The 18,088-nt window shown below is 40.6% G+C and overlaps 1 protein-coding gene across 4 annotated transcripts in view; it reads left to right on the forward strand.

Moving 5' to 3' along the window:
• Positions 1-2,128: 2,128 nt before the first annotated feature.
• LOC109984350 (zinc finger protein 516) overlaps positions 2,129-18,088 on the forward strand; it is a 52,838-nt gene continuing 36,878 nt past the window's right edge. For 2 of the 4 annotated variants that reach the window (XM_065957779.1, XM_065957781.1), the window contains exon 1: positions 2,861-4,816. The gene's annotated coding sequence lies outside the window, so the exon portion shown is untranslated. Of the gene's footprint in view, positions 2,181-2,858; positions 4,817-18,088 lie in introns of those variants that run through there. The other 2 variants (XM_029277459.2, XM_065957780.1) reach the window with 2 other exon arrangements.

Here is an 18,088-nt window from a genome sequence, read left to right on the forward strand (position 1 = left end):
TTGGCATTATGTTCATGGGTGTGACTGGATGGTTTTCACATGCATCTAATAAGGAGCGTCAGTGGTGACATTGTGTGTATGGGAGTATCACATTTTTCAAAGCATGCAATGATGCATTTCAGTAGTGTGTGTGCGTGTGTGTGTGTGTGTGTGTGTGTGTGTGTGTGTGTGTGTGTGTGTGTGTGTGTGTGTGTGTGTGTGTGTGTGTGTGTGTGTGTGTGTACAGATCACATTTCAAGAATGCATCACTGAATTTTAGCAGTTAGTATGTGTGTGGATTCCTCTGAGAGCTTTTAATGTTTCTTCATGTGTGTGTTGTTTTTGTGCTTAGATGATCATATTTCATAATGAACTTTCTTAAAATTCTCACATGTTCCTGTACGCATACATAAAAGTGTTTTAGGATATTAGCATATTTGAGGAAATGGTGATGCATTTAAGTGCTTATGATACTCATGGGTCAATGTGTATTTGTGTGTGTGTGTGTGTGTGTGTGTGTGTGTGTGTGTGTGTGTGTGTGTGTGTGTAAAAGCTGAGGGAGCTGCACAAAGCACTGCGTCTGTCGTTACAATTTCAGGGGCTTGTCGCTGATACCACGTCCGTACGTCTTAACTCACTGGTACATCAGCAGTCAGCAACATGGCTCCCTCTCACTGAACACATGCTGAGCAAACAAGCCTGACCTCTGCACAACACCCGCAACAACACTGTGAAGTGACACTTATCACACACGACTTTAGTGTACAATAAACTGTACGGAAGTATTTGCATGGAAGCTACACAGCCTTGTTGTAGGAACACATAGAGTGACTATAAGACGTGCTCATAAAAGCCGCAGAAGACACAGGTACATAATTATATGACTAATCACATTTATTGGGATCTGTTTGAATATTTCTACACCTTTTGATTATCACATTTATTTACATGCTTTTCAAGATATTCCAGTCCTGCAAGGGAGTTACTTTTAACCCTTATGTTGCCCATCAGATTATGTAAATCTTAAAACAAATAAAATAATAAATTTAGTATTTTTATGCTTTTCTGTTCAAGGAAGAGCATCACTTCTACTACTATATCCAGCCCTTTGTTGGTGTAACCACATTGAACTTTTTCAACAACGATTGACCTTACAGAGACACGTCTGTCTTTTTTGTTTTGTTTGTCATTGTCAGGAGTGTGTAGAACAGGATTGGAACCTGCTTGACCGAAAATTATGTTGTCTATCTGTAAAGGGAAATGGTTTGAAAGTCACTTTAGATAGTTCAAATCTAAAAAAAAAGAAAAAAAGGTCAAAGTCTGCAAGTAAAGCTAGGACAGATGTTCAATGTCTGAATACATTTTCATTTCCTACAGGACTTTTCCACTCAAAACAGAAAACATTTGCCTTGCCAGCACAGAATGAGACAATAAACTGGTGGAATAAGTAAACAATGTATAAATGGATTTAATAAAAAATGGGAAGTGGGCTTTCATAGACTACATTTAACCAGTAATTCATTTCATTTAGACTTTAATGTTGACATATTTTCTTAGGTTTCCTTCCATTGCCAAAAACGTGGCTCCACTGCATTCCTATATAAGCAGATATATTCCCTCCCTTGGACACAGCTGTGGGTGTTACAAAAGGGTGGATGAGGGAGGATACTCTCAAGCCATCCATTTAGGCGACTATTCAATGACACCATCTTTCGTTATGTCCCTTTAATTTACTGTGACATCGTTTTAAATCTAAATTCAAGCATGATTAATACGGTATAGCCATTTTCAAACCATATACGCACTTTTTGGAGTCTTTAGTAATACCAACAACTTTTCGCTGATGAGACAAAAGCAGATAGTTCCATTTAATGCGGGAGGAACCATTTGGCTGCCGAAAAGGGGTGGTTAGGAAATGTCAAAACAGACACAGCAATACTCAGTTAACTTATTTTTATGTTAGCTTCGTGTTTGTGTTTAGAAATGTAACATGAGTGTATTCCTTTATTTTTTAAATGGAGTTTGTTTTTTTGGCAGTAGTTTAAACATCCGGTTGGAATCCCTGTTCACCCCTCCGAGGCAGAATAGACTCAACCTACTCAATCATGCACTTCAGCATACACTGCAAAGAGCATGCTTTCACCTTTAGGATTGTCTGTGCTTCTTGAAGTCACCCTGGATTATTCTGGTGGATAAAACAGGTATGAACATCTCTTTTCCCCACTCTCTTTTCTACGCATTACACAGTGTGCTGGACCACATCGTGGGCTTTGAATGGGCTAGAGGTGGAAGTCGATTGTCTGATCTTGATTTATAAATAGGTTACATGCAGGAAAGGCAAGAGTTGGGTGTTTTAATTCGGAAAAAAAAATCCTGTGTCGGTGACCATATTAAGGAAACACGGAGTCATAAAGGTGATAAAGACACTTGTACAATTACCCCTTTTCACACGCACAATATAACTTCGAGTAGTTAAAGGACACTTGTGAATTTTACGAGTCAGTTGTGTCAATCTTTGAAAACTTAGCCTTCTTAATGTCTGTAATTAAAAACAAAACAAATGTAGGAATAGACTTGATTCATACCCTCCACTAAACATCCCCGGGACTAGACAAACTTTCCACCAGTTTACCACTAAACACACTCATCTCCTTTTTTTTGGACAGCGATCACCTCAGCTTCAAACACACACATTTTGTGGCAAGAAGAATTAAATAACAGACATCCAAACTCATTCAGGAGATGGAGGAACACTTCCAAGTCTTTTAAACACTGTTTTATTTACACAGAGAAACAGACACACAGGGTGGAGGTGGACGCTGGGGAAAATAGTGGTAGTGGTGGTGGTGGTGGTGGTGAGGGGGGGGTATATATACTAGGAAGTCTTGTCCTACTTAATAGTGATGGCACAATTGCCACTGAGCAAGGCACAGGTGCCTTTAGCTGGAGAGGGTTGTGCGTTGTCACCCACCAATAAGAGGATGTGAAACCGCTGGAAGATTCTGTGACGATTCTCTTCTGCTTTCTTTTCTTTTGCGCATATTCAAGCTCCTACAACTCATCTGCATGGTGTGTTGGTGTGTACGTGCGTGCGTGAGTTTAAGGTGGGGGGGAGGGGGGGGCGGGGGCAAATGCGCGTCCATGTGCATGTAACTTATTTTTTCTCTCCCCCAATTGATAATACACCTACAGGATGTGAGTCTGCTGATACGATATAGGGACACAAAGGGGGCCAAACTGCAGCTGCTGGAGTGTGTGTGTGTGTGTGTGTGTGTGTGTGTGTGTGTGTGTGTAAAACTGACGTTTTATGTTTTCGTTTTTTTGTCCAAATTACATACAGGTGACACTAATATGACATAAGTAAGCATGTCACAGGTAGCGCTATCTGCCTGTAGCACCAACATGTCTTTTTACGCACGTATCCCGCTGCGCATGTATTTTGTTGAGACTGCTGTGGAGCTGATTGTTCACTGTCGCCTCTTCGCCTCTTTTCTACTCTTGTGCACCTTAGACTAAATACACACAGGGACACAAACACATCGGCGGATGGACCCCGCTGATAGGAAGCGATGGAGACATACAGAGAACATGAAACAGAGATGTTGGGAAATATAATGTCTCTCTGCTTGGACTGCGGTTTAGTGACAAGGGACAAACTTTTCTGCTTCTCATTTTCGCCCTCAATCTTGTCCTCGGTGTTTCGCTCTCTACGGGGCTTCTTTCCCTTCACGGTGCGTTCAGGTACAGCCATAAGCTCCGCAATTTCCATAATCCAAGTGCACGAGTTTGATCAAAAATTCAAATAAGTGTTTTAGAGACAAAAAATACAAATGCGCTATTTATTTTTTTTTTACAAAGGAAAGACACGTTAGCCTACTCAGGGTTCTCTATAGATAGGCTCTACATAAATTATGGGAAATAGTTTAGGCAAGAGTCTAAATGACTTAATAACAAAAAAATAATTTCCTGTTTGATGAATCTGTGAAGATTCGTTTTTCACAATTTATCCGCCAATCAGTGGGTTTCATCTCTTGATGTCAGGAAATATAATCAAGAAAAAAAACAAAAGTTAAAACTTACACTGTTAAAGGACAATTAAAAGTCATTACAAATGAGAAACTAAGAACAGCAATGGAAAAACAATTAATCATGAACATGTTGTTGCTGGTACATCTTCTTAAACCCAGATGTAGTAACTATTTCTTATTACCTATTATTAAATAATTAAATAGCCCTCACTAAAGAAAAACAGGACAGCTTCAGGGCTTAGGCTATCTGATCTTAATAATTATTCTATTAGGCTATGTATGGATAAAACGGACCTAAAACGATCTTCTTAGGCCTGTATGCAAATGGTATAAAAAAGGAGCTTTGAAAGCTCCCACTAGCCTATTTAGCCTTTCACTGAACTTACAATGGAATTCCTTCGCTTGTCCTGTTTTTGTCCTGATATTCATTATGGAATATCGCCATTTCCGACCGTACCTGAAGGCAGCAACAGAGAAACGACAAGAGACAAGAGAGAGAGAGACACAGCGGAGCAGCTAGGGGAGAGAGAGAGAGAGAGAGAGAGAGAGAGAGAGAGAGGAACCTGTGCTGTTCTATAACACAGGGAGACAGGAATCCGTCAGAGATAACCCGATAAATATAAACTGTTAACGGTTTTTGGAGAGTTGAACCTCGGGGTCTCTGTTGTCAGTCGCTGAACTGGAAGCTACAGAACAGTGTCTCCTCTTATCTCTGTGGATCTGGACTCTTTACGTGAGCTTTTTTGGAGAGCTCGCACCGGTCTCCACTGTATCTGTGTGAGGGTTTGTGCCCAGCGGTGTTTGAACTGGTAAGGAAGTGACTGTGTGTAATTAGTATTGTTTGTTGTTTGGAGGGTGCGTTCACGGGACTGCTGCTGCTTTAAAGTAATCTTTTGACTACCACACTCTTAACCTGTAGTCATTTCCTTTACGAGTGAATTAAGAAACGGGCAGCTAAAGGACATGTGCTGCTACCTCGGCGATAAGGGTCATTTTGAGGAATGTATGCCTGATAACAAGAGTATGGGACCTTGATAAATGAAGGCAACAGAAAGTGTGTTATAGGAGCCTAATATTGGGGTAAATTGTTTTCTTAAAGGAATCTAATTGTGGCATTTTAGGTGATAAAACAGTGTTATAAAGTAGCCTAAGAGACCTATAAACTTAGAAAGCAGTAGCTGGAGTTAGAATTATTGTTATACCATAGGTGATAATAGTAGCTAACATCCATTAAGGTCACAGTAAACATTAAGTGCTATAACAGGTTTATAATAGGATTGTCATAGTGATCCTCCCTAGGGGAAAGCTGGAGTAGTTATCAGAGGAGATAGTTATGTAAAAGCATAGTTTGCAGTGTGCGTGTGTGTGTGTGTGTGCGCGTGTGTGTGTGTTTGCGAGTGAGAGAGAGAGAGAGTCAAAACCTGCTTTTTTCCGTGCTGTCTATATTCAAGGAAAACACAAGATCAAGACAAACATGTGGGCGTTGTCTGATATGCCTTTGAAGCAATTAAGAATTTTAATTGTCACATTTGTAGGGCTGACACACACACACACACACACACACACACACACACACACACACACACACACACACACACAATCATATTAACATTCCTGTTGTCACCATGTGTGTAGGTGAGTTGAAATGTTTGGTGTTTGCAGCTTCTCTCAGTGTCTTTGTCGGTTGTATTAGCCTAGTACAGTCGTGATAATCTTAATAAACTCAGTGTGTGCACAGTATCATGTACCGGGAGTTTTCTGTACTTGACAGCATTTTCCCCCCTCTCCTTAAATATTGACTTTCTGCAGTGTGCTGTTTTTCTGTCTTGGTGTTTAAAGATACAGTATTTTCTTCTCTGTCAGCACACACACACACAGAAAGAGATAGAGAGAGAGAGCTATGAGGAGAGGAGGAGGGAGGGAGGGAGGGAGGGAGGGAGAGAGACAGAGTGTTGTTTTGCAGACAGGATTACATTGTCTCCCCCATGTCAGATTTCAGACACTGTGTTAAACATTTCTTCTACCGCCTGCAGCTCTTACTCTGTGGTTACACCCGGCAGCAATACAGCATAGCACAAAAACAACAATCAATGACCTAAGTTTCCCAAATCAACTGTTAGATAATAAATGGTCCTTGAAAGCACCACCTGTTCTTAAAGAGTACTAGGAATAAAAGGAGCCATATAGTCAGTGAAGCCTTTCTGAACATTGCATTGATTGACTTTAGGTTGTACTTTTTTTTCAAGAGAAAGCCACAAATCTACATTAAGATTTCAATGAGGGGGTGTTTTTCTGAGAGGGTTATGTCATAGGAGAGTGTCATGTCTGAGGTCACTTGTTGAGTAGCAAAAGAGGAACATGACCTATGTTTATATGTCACATGTTGTGGCTATCAGCTTACTGTTATGATTCAGTTTTTTTGACAAAGCTTACAAAATTACAGGAAAACTTTTTTTTTCTTTAAGATAGCCTGTTGGAGATGCCTCACATTCACAAACGGGTCACTCAAAAGCCACGACATTACTCGAATGAAGCTTTTTGTATTTGATTGTCGTGCCTCTTTTCATACACTGAATAAATGCTGCGTACACTGAGCTCACGTCAATAGGACTGTTTGTCTTCTGTAAGCAGTGTGTGTGTGCTTACTTTTCCATCTTCATGCTTATCATGTTCATGAACTTTCAATTTCAACTCCACCACCACTCTTTATCTCCTTCAAAAAGACTTGACTGTTTTTGCAAAGTTCACTGCCAACCCCCCCCCCCCCCCCCCCCCCCCCCCCCCCCACCGCCCCCCCATGTATATGTAGGAGTAAAATTAGAAATTAATTTTTTTGTCTTCTCCTTTCAGAATGTGGAAGTGTTTTATTGGTGTGCTGAAAAACAATGAGGACAAGGCAGGGCTTTGTGGTGGCAGAAATGCATTTTTAACCCATGTGAATGAATGGTGCCTCACATTCCACAGCAGCAGGCCCTTCACTGAATGGCAGCACTAACTCGGCTGTTTTCATTACTCATTACTGCCTTGTGCCTTTTCACCATGGACATAGTCATTTACCTTCACCAACTCAGGGGGGCTCAACACTAAAACAGACCCTGTCACTGGAGATTTTTTAAAGCAATATTTTATAATTGGCTATAAAGCAGCCCCTTTTTTTGTTTTTCCTCTTTTGACTGATTGATAAGTCATTGCTTCTGCTGAACATGTCCTTTTAAGAAGGTATATTCCATAAATTAGATCATATCTTAGATGTATGTGAAAGCTCCTGTGGTGAGTTTTAAGATGGTTATGAGACAGACTGAAATTTGTAGTGATTTAACTCTATATGACGTCTACAAGTAAACAAGACCATAAGCGAGGTTGGCTATAGTTCTACATTGATATTGACAGTAACGTCTGCCATTGGGTAGATGTGTGACATGGCCATTTGCAGTAAAAAAAAACCTTCACCCAGTGAGTTATCACCCAACTCTACATTTCCCCTCAGCTTGGCAGAAATGTATTGCAACTTCAGGAAATATTTTTTTGGTGGTCTGACCCCAAACCAGACTGTATTCACTTTGACCGGTCTAATAGTCTAATGAGTCATAATATTTTCCAGCAAAGTTACCTGAAAAATATACCATATAGAAAGACCAAATAACCCACTAGCTAGCAAACAAAGTGGTGCAATTACCAGCTGAGTAATCAGACACTTCTCCCAAGAGTTGTTGGAGACACCAGAGCTTAAAGGAGAGTAAAGATTGGATTTACATTCATCAATTGGCCAAAACAAAAAGACAGATTCATGTTTCTCCATATCTAGTGAAGCTGTAAATGAGCCTTTGCTAACATGGTCATCAACTTAACTTTGAAAGGTGATTACATGTGTTATGCTGTGTTTACAGCTTGTTTTCTTTCTGCAATGACTTTAAAATGACCTTTGTGGTTGCCTTAATGGAAGACATGTTAAAAACTAAGAGTTGTATTTGTTTTTGTAATCATAGGCACCTTTCCGCTAGTATCTCCTTAGCTAAATGTTCTTGAAATGAGGGGTTGGTTTGGGTGTCTTGATCTCCCTTTGGGGCAATGAAAAGTCCTTTTTTTATGTGCTGCTGGGAAGAATTAGCATGGACCAAGCGAGGTCTTTCTGGGTGGTTTCCTTCTTTTTTTGGAATTCATGGCTGGAAAAGTTCCAGAGCGAGCTAGCTGGTGTATACATGTTCATGCTTATGTCATAGATTGTATCCATTGAGTTCTTTTAAGAGTTGAATTACTAACTTGCTCTGACTTCCACGTCTTTATCTCTGTCCAAGCTGCTCCTGTTAGCACTGCGTGGCTTTGACTTGAAGACATCAAGTCACAAGGCAGACATGTTTTCCTGCTGAGCTGAAGCTTTTACACGTCCTGTTCTTTCTCTCATCTCTTCCTTGTTATTCTTTAGATTGTATCAGCCTCTTTGACATGAAAGCAAAGATGTATCTGCCTTCACTGGCTTGAATAACTTTCTGTGGCATATTGAGGTTGGATTATTGAGCCAGACAGAAAACAAGTGCAGACCTGTTTTAGCTGCTGTTCCTTTTTCTTCGGGGGTTTGGAATCAGAAATGAAAAAAGTACCATACAGGAAGAACTGCTCTCTTTGCTGGCGGTCCAGACAGTCCCATCATTTTAATATGAGGTTTGGTGTCTATTCTTTGATGACGGCATTGATTCCCTGCTGCATGGTGTGTGTGTGTGTGTGTGTGTGTGGGGGGGGGGGTTCCACTCTGAAAGGGCAATCTCTCTGTGTTAGCCTAGAAACACCAAGCTCCTAGATTAAATTATAAATGAGTCCTCCATGGGAAACGTAGCACTAAATCACTGGGCATTTACATTTCCTGCTTCTGTCATCCTATACATTTCTAGTTTTTTAATGCTAAAACAGTCTTTGTTGCCAGTTTTCTTGAAACTTTGTTGACATGTGGGGCGGTTAATCCCTTTATTTGGGTCGCACCTGCATCTGTCAAACCCACATGGATCAATAAGCCATGCAGCTCTCTACAGGTATAATAGAGCGACGCCTGATGGCTGTCTAAATGAGACCCAAAGAAAATGATGTGGTAATCAGAGGATTAAGATAGGAGAGGCGTTAGTGTGTCTGAGGGGTCAGGGTATTGGGGAGGGGGAGGGGTTAGTACCACCATGGTTGTAGGATGGGGGAGACAAATGCGGTTGTAGTGTTGCATATTGCTCACCTGTTGCACGTCTTGATTCTTTTTGATTGTAGTCAGCCAAAATGATTGAGCTGAGATTGTTATCAAACTTAACCAATGCTACACATTCTATTGATTTTTTTTTTATTTCTCTAGAAGTTCATTCTGTATTCCAGTAGAGCAGAAAACCCTTCTGACATAGCATGTCATCATGGGACTACAGAAGTCCCCATGAATATTTCCATGTTCTAAGGGGATCTTAATATCAGATGATCTTTTTATGAACAGTTAAACATTTCACAGTGTGATTTAGTTCCTGAAATGTGAAGCTATATGACAGTGTGGAAGTCAAGTGTTGACTGATTGATTCAGTGCTAGTTCTAGTAAGTGTAACTAGAATCTCTTTTGTAGATTGACAAAAAAAAACACATTATACTATATATGTATAATATATACTACAAACGTTACAACTAATAGATGAATATACTCGTAACAGGTAAAAAAAACAAAAACAATATGAAGCTATCAAATAAAGTGCAAACGTGTCATGACTTTTGTGTTTTTTTAGTTTTCTTGGTCTTCTTATTCCACACGTGTGTGTGTGTGTGTGTGTGTGTGTGTGTGTGTGTGTGTGTGTGTGTGTGTGTGTGTATTCAAAATGAGCACGAACTCTTTTCCCCTTCAAATAAATAACCCTACAATTTGCCAGTGTCAAATTTCCACTACTACTATGACCATATACAAGTTGTACAGATGTATACAGTATGTGTGCAGAAGCTACATCACTTTGGACAGAGATGCATCACAGTGAGTGGCTGATAATCTGATAATCAGGGCTGGGTATCGACCCCATTTATCAGTGCAGCTCTGTTTGTATTAACCGAGGATGCTCACAGCAGCGTGCCGTTTTTTTTTTACACAAAAGTGGAACCACACTTCCAATGATTCAAAGCCACACATTATTCTGCATTACAAGGCTGCATTATATGTCCACCGATTTCCATCTTACACATTAATTAATGATCTGATGAAATAACAATGACTGACACACCGCGCCGAGCCGGGCGTGCTGGATTCATCAGCTGTGCTTATCAGGTTTTGGCTGACATAGTGATCATAGTTAATAGATTTCTGCCTGCATCTATGAAGTGACGCCTGGCATTGTTGCTGTGATTGCGGGATTAAAGAAGAGAAATAAGCTTAGCTGGGAGAAATAGTCCAGAGAACCATGTGGCTGTGATCAGGGATTGAGAGAGAGAGAGAGAGAGAGAGAGAGACAGGAACAGCACTCTTTGTCCAGCCCAGATGTCACTGTAGTAGACTATCATTATTGATCCACTGCATTAAACACACACACACGCACACACATTGATGCACTTATTACCTTAGTGAGAAAGCATTCAAATGGGGATTTTAAAGGATAATGTCATATCTGTTACGTAAACACTGTAAGCATGCTTAATATAGATGTTTGATTCTTTCAAACAAGATCAAACAAAGCCCTCTGAACTATAAGATCTTTTTTAAACTATTAAAAACATATTTGATTGTGTGTTATGCAGTGTATCTCGTCACTGACTAATCATGTGTGGAACAGGTTTTTCTCGTCTCCACATTTCTTCCACTTTTCCGGTCCAGTCTGTTTGTCTCTTTGTAAGACCATGGCCTTCCTAATGCCCCCTTGTTCATATTTGATGGGCCACACAAACTGTTTTGCAGGGGTGACGGCCGGGCTCGGTATAGGGAGGAGGGGACATGGCACCCAAACTTAATCCAAACTCACAGCAGCCCAGAGGGTATTAAGGGGAAGGGTGGGGGTTGGGTGAACTGTTTCCTAAGCAGAGAGAGAGAGAGAGGCTCCTTTTTAGCATTCACCACTGTGCACCAGTTCATAAACACGCTCAAAATGGGAATGAAAAAGTCTGCAAAGTATATGCTGAATCCAAGAGTGTATAGATTAAGGGTGTGTTTTATGGTTTCCCAGGTAGAAGTCCTGCTTTATTCACAGCTGTTGACAATTGAACTAAAGGAGTAGTCAGTATCAGGTGTCAAATGCTGTTTTCACATATTCACTAAACTCCTGAAAATGTCCAGACATTGTCAGGCTGAGCTGGATGTTTAACAACGAAACAACACATTTTTCACTCCGACTTTAATCTGATCTATTCCTGCCGGCCCCCTTAGTAAAATTTCAAAGTAAAGCCCGGGGAGCTGATTCAGTCAAAAAAATAGGAAAATTCCCTGAGTTTGAACCGACCGGTGATGACATTTATATCAAGTAACCAGTTAGCAAACAGTGTGCAACAGGTGGGAACTTTCTGCTCACCTCATGTGTGTTCTTCTCCCTTGTTTGTTAAACACTGTGACGTCAAATTACACGCAGCATTGATATAAAGGCATAAACTGTCATCATAGCATCAGACTGTAATTGCCTGCACCCTGACCATGTTGGTGGATTAACGTCATGTCTTGCCTCCTGAGGCCCTGAGCCTACTGCGTCCCATAGGGGAAAACTTCATGCTGTGAGTTGACATATATGAACGAGCAGCTCAGGAAGATGTCAGACAGGCTGTCCTGAATGTTGTTTGAAATCATCCGACTGGAGTACATGTGTGGAAACAGCTAAAGAAAGGAGTGTCACCTGTAGGAGCTCAATGCTCATGACGAGAATATTTTCAAGATTTGTTTGCTTTGTTTCTCCTGGTAGGCTGGAAGCAGAAATTCAACACAAATCCACATGAAGGACTTTATCTGTTTAGTATTTTTTTACTTAAGAAAAATATTTGCAACTTTTCATTCTCACTTTTAGTTTCATTTTGATGCAAATATGTAACTGCTACCTACTCCACCCTACACACACACACACACACACACACACACACACACACACACACACACACACACACACACACACACACACACACACACACACACTTATCTCCCATTGTTACTCATTTGAGTATGAAAAAAACTTTTAACATGACAGACAAATGTTTATCCCCGTGCTCCTCTATGCCTCTCGGCTGACCCACATTCATCATCTATTAGTGTGTAAAGTGTTTTTTCCCCTTCTTTTTACAGACTGAATTGAACATAGTGGTTGTAGTTAGTGGAGTTTGAAGGCTAGTGATGTTGCATGTCTGACCAACTCAGGGAAACAAACTGGAAATGTCTCCAGGCTACTGCAGCTAATCATTCAGCACACAGAGGAACTGATCGTTAGCCTAACCTTGCCGGGATTTGATCTAGCCTGTGTGTGTGTGTGTGTGTGTGTGTGTGTGTGTGTGTGTGTGTGTGGGGGGGGGGGGGGGGTGCAGATGTACGGAAGTTTGGACTTCATCCTGTCAGAAATGTTTGTTTTTCTGATTACAGATGGAAAAAAAAGACATCATTCCTTTTTTTCAGCTATGGGATCACAACTTTAATGATAAAAGTTTGCTTTTTTAAATGAGCAGGACTTTTTTTTTTTATGGCGCTGTAATTGACGTGCCTGCATGTCACTATTGTTTTGTCTCTTTTTTGCTGGGGGGAAAAGAAAAGACATCCTGCTGTGGTAGGGCAGAGCCACTCATATGGAAATAAAGAAGGCACTTAGTCTCTCTGGGCTGGAAACTGTTGGCCACCTCAAAAAAACAGTCACAAGAATTAATCATACTATTAAGTGACCCTATTTCTACACTTAAAAAAACGTCATTACCAGCCAAATAGAAGAATTTGAAAAACTAAATTTGTGCTCTAACGTCTGAAAATATCTGTCTGTTAGTTGTTCTCCTTTAACTATATATGCTACTTTGCAGTAAAGAGACTGAGCTGGCGTTAAGATACGAGGAGTAATACAGCAGATCTGGCAGGGTCAACAAGGTTTAAGGTCACCGAGGACAGAGGTGAGGAGGAGGAGGGGGAGGAGGAGGAGGAGGAGGGTCGCTCATGGGCTAAAGGGTTTAACCCAAATCCACATCAGAGCTACACTTCAATACTGAGCATGAAAGCAAGATGAATGTAGTTGCAAGCACAGGTGTAAATCCTCTTGCATCCATTTCTTCTTCTCACCTGTATGCAAATACTCATGAGTCAGTCATTTCAGTGTTTTGACTGTGAGTGTCACTATGACATTATGAATTCTCAGGCAAGACCATTGCTGTATTGCGTGCTTTGTTCATGTTGCAAAGATCCGATTGCAAAGATTATTTTTGCTCTTAACTGGAAGGGCTTTCTGTTTGACAGATTACTGATGTGATGAATTACATAATAGTAAAGTGAAAGTCAAAATTAACACACCAAAGTGTGAGTAAAGGAGCACTTGTAGAAAAAACCCTTTGTAATACTTTAAGACTGATAAATGTCCTCTGTGTAACTTGATGTCAGTCTGATGTAGATAAGACAGCAGTTGATTAGCATTTTTAGGGATACATTTCTAACTAATTTTTCCCACCTAGGCAGTTGTTTTAGTCAAAGAAGGTTTTTGGTTTTTGATTGCAGGCAGTCAGCTAGTAAAAGTGGGACTGTTGCCCCATTGGATTGTTTTTGCAGACGGCTCTTCAATCTTTTTTTTCTTAATGTAGTTTCAATCAGCGCCATCAGCAATGTCACTACTGCTAGGCTAGCAAACGGCAGCTGAGAAGTTCATCTTCTTATAGCAGGCAAGTGCTGATGTTTACAAATTCAATTCATAAAAGCGATCATTGCGTGCTTGTTAATCCGTTCACTTCCCATCTTATGTGGTTCCAGGGAGCTGTAATGTAAAAATCATTCCCTTCTATTTTCCTGTCAAACGTAGGCTTTAATAATTGTGAACAGGTATTTAAGATATAAATGCCAGTTTTGTTTCAATGTTACATGGTTTAAAAAAGGCCCTTAAAAAGAACACCCTGATTATGGGAAATGTGTTTGTCCAAGTTTGAAAAGGAAGAGAAAGGCAGGAAAGAAAAAGACAATATGATTGGCTGCACTGCCTCGCCCATGATAAACAGCTCATAGCAGGTTTCACAATGCCGCAGACGTTTCAAGTTGAAGTACTTTTAAATGACCTTTTTTGTGTGCACCTCAGTTTTTTGGTTTCATATAAATTCCTCTTGTGTGTATCACATTAAAACTGGAACTTGAAAACTGTTCTTAAAAGTGTACACATCGTTCCTATAACAGGTTGTTAGTGCTGTTAGTCTATTTACCACGTTATGAGCAGAAACACCACATTTTTCCCTCCTCTGGATGTTTGCTCCCAAATTGTGATTCCTGAGCTTCTGTTTGCCTCGTACCTCAGCCCCAGCTGCCTCTCTCTCTCGCTCTGTATGTCTATTGCTCGGGGGGGGGGCCTTGCAACTACACAGGAAAGAAGAGACCAAAGACAGGGAGCTTTTTCACTACCCCCCACCACAACACACACAACCCCACTGCCCCACATCCACTACCAGCAGCAGCAGCAGCAGCACCTTTTTCCACTGGCTCTTGATGTTGTGTAAAGAATCCCCCAGCACACTCACACCCTCCCTCCAGCTCTCCATCTGGCCTCAGTGCCCTGTTCCCACATTGTATCCAGATGTGAGGAGGATAGTTGAAGGGAGGAAGGTATAGGGGCCCCTGGTAGTGCGCTCCTCCACCCCCCCGACCTGATCTTAAAGCATCACAACAGCGCAGGTTTCCCAGTATTATCAGCTTAAAACTCAACTAAATGAGTTTAACTTGTGGTAGTAAATATCCCACAATAATCTTATTTCCCACATTAAAGGCTTCTTATCTGATATTCCACAATATCTCTGCTAGTGCACACATACACAAATATGTTTATCTTCTTGGGATTGCTGTGTAATACTAGTGACTGCTTCTGTATTTTTATTGCTTAACTAAAACCATGAAAATCTGTTCTATCTCGAGGCCGACTGGCTGTGGTCATCTAATCCCTGGCCGTAGACCTCTATTTAAAGAGCATGGCCGCTAATCCCTCCAGATTATACCTAACCAAGTCCACAAAATCACCCAATTAATAGTCTTAAGAAGGGCCACAAAAGCTGTCCTTCTCTTAAAAAAAAGAAGAAGAAAAACCCTGAAAAATCTGACCCATTTCTGGAGTTATAATCTGATTCTTAGTCTCAAACAGAGAGACAGGTGGGGTACAGAATAATCCTTGAAAATGGGAACATATCTGATTTTTTTCTGTCTTGTAAATATGTTAGTCTACGATTTTGAGACCATTGTTATCTCCGATTTACATGACCCTCAAACTGTGCATGCTGTGGGTGTATATAATGTGGTTATTAAAGGTTGTATCGTGCCCTGATATGACCATTTGTAAATGCATATTGATTTCCCACAGTTAGGTTTGAGTCAATCCTGCTAGCAGCTGGTATGCTTAAGTCTAAATACCTGGACTGCTGGCACCACGGGCATCATTGTCCCAGATAGATCTGATACATCCTTGGATGTATTGGGTAAATTTTGAAAGCTTGTGCTGCCAACACTTTAACTGAAGCAGCAGGTAATCCTTGCCAAGGTTCTGTATTTTTAAAACGGCTATGTTTTATCTTAAAAACCTTTTCAAGGAAATCCAAATAATCAGAGTAGAAAAGCTCCTGTACAGCATTTAATACAACATCACGACATCAAAACAAGTCCGCCTGATTATTTTATTGTGCCAGCTCAGCAAGGGTTATTGATTGACTCTACAACGAAGAGGCAATCAATTAGGAACCACCCTTTAAGCAATAGCAAATACATAACAGTCAGTTGACCCTGTCTGATCTGCAGTAAAAGACTATAATCACCTTTGTATTACTGCATGTTATGTGTAAACTGAATATGACGCAAGCTCAGCTCATAATTGCTGTTATACTGTTGAGACAGTATTCACAGTGGAGCTTCTTCTGATCTCTTCATAACATGTGATCTCTCTCCATTTCTGTCCTTTTAACAATAACATGTTATATTATAGTTTTCCTGAAGTTCATATCCACGACACTATTTCATTTGCTTATCTTAGATTCACACAAATTTATGCAAGTTACCTAGAAGGCTCTCTCTTAGTGTGTGTACGTGTGTGTGTGTGTGTCTAGGTGTGAATTGTCTCCATTTTTAGTAACCCATCCTGCAGTCTTTTTGAGTCAGGGCTCGGCACAGATTGTGTTGTGTAAATGTGTCCACTGGTGCGATGTGGAGAGAATGACAGTGTGCGTAATCCTCAGTCGCTTATTTCTTGTGTAACAGGAGGGACTGTCTGTTTGTAGCGTTGGCCCCGCTGGCTGCTTGGCTGGCTTAATGGCTGTTTTTGCTGCCTGGCTGATGCAGGTAACTCCCGATGGAAAGCGTCTGATCTCTCCGAGGAGATCTGCGCAAACATGACTCCTTGATGCAACATTTGCTTTCTGCTGTTGCTTCTCTAGAGTTATTAGTGCAGCGTTAAGTAGATTGCAAGGTGGTGCTGTTTTTTTTCTGTGAGTTTTTGCAAAAGATAAAAAAATTATATTCATACTAAAAAAACTCAAAGATGTACAACTAATGAAAAAAATTATATTTAAACTCTCCTCTTAAAAAACAACTTCTCACATGCTGTACTTTACTGTTACTATGTTCAATTCTACAATGAGAATAGCATTACTATTAAAGGAGATCTATTATGATCCTTGTTTAAATCCATACACATAATGTTATGATGTTGGATGTCCATACCAAACCTCTGCAAAGTTTTGATTTAACACAACATACACAGTTGTTGGCAAAATCCCCTGACGTGGTTTCCTGCTGCTCTGAATGAGACATTACGAGAACTTTGCGAGACTTGGCCAGAACCCGATGTCAGGTTTTAGCCGACGTATTAAAAGCAAAGCATGAAGCCAAGTTGTAGGACATGCCTACCCCACTGGTTTTTTAAGGACACACCCACCAGGAAGCCCCACTCAAATTTTGCTGCCGCTTCAGACAGAATTGGCCGATCAGAGGAAAGTGGGCACGGGGGAAGGGGGCGGGGGGTCTTATAGAGACAGTGGCTGAAATCAAGCATTACAGGCAGAGGCTAAAGTTAGTGGATTCTGCTGACGCCAGTATAAAAAGAGGTGTTTGAGCTACACATCTGGAAATGCTTCTAAATAGATGTCCTCGACTGACTAATTAATGGTGAAAGAGAGCATATCAGATCTTCTTAAACGAATGCCTATATCCAATCTTTCTACTTTACTTGACCGAATGACACACAAAAGCATTTTCTGTTTTTGAAAGTGTACAGACATTATAGGGTGATAAACTGCCTTTTCAATGAGGCACATCTATCCTTCCAGTCGCTGTCTCTGTGCCAGCCCGTTACACTGCAGTTTGTCCTAAATATCAGGGTCAGCCACAGAATGAAGACTATTGATTTATTGTTGATGTCTAATAGTAGGATAAGCAACAGAGCAACTGTGGCTTGGTAATACTCAGTACATGTTATTATAACAACAATAGTATGTCATCCTCAAATGACTGATGGTCTAACGCTTCAGCTAAACACATGTTTTATTAATGAACGTAAGAAAAGGGGAGCGGGTAAAGCAAGGTTAATGTTGAAGCTATGCTACATGGTCGTGCTCGCTGTCCTCCAGGCACTGTGTTAGGGTTAGGGTTGGAGTTATATGTGTAATGTTAGCCTGCTAGGATGCTCAGAATGACCATTGTCACCATCTAACTTTTCGCATACTAGCATGCTAACACTTGTTAATGAGCACAAAAACTAAAGTATAAAAAGAAAGCACAAAATGCCACCCTCATGTTGGTGCTATTGGAAAAGTCAGAAGATCATCAAGTCAGCAGGATTTATAAAAAAAAAAAAAAAAAACTCCATAGCAATCCGTCCAATAGGTGTTTAAATATTTCCGTCTGAGTCAAAGAAATAAAGTCAGATTTTTTTCCTTCCAGTGATTCCAGAAAGTAAAAATACAACAAGCTG

This window comes from Labrus bergylta, chromosome 8 (assembly GCF_963930695.1).
Source record: "Labrus bergylta chromosome 8, fLabBer1.1, whole genome shotgun sequence".
NCBI classification, from domain to species: Eukaryota; Metazoa; Chordata; class Actinopteri; order Labriformes; family Labridae; genus Labrus; species Labrus bergylta.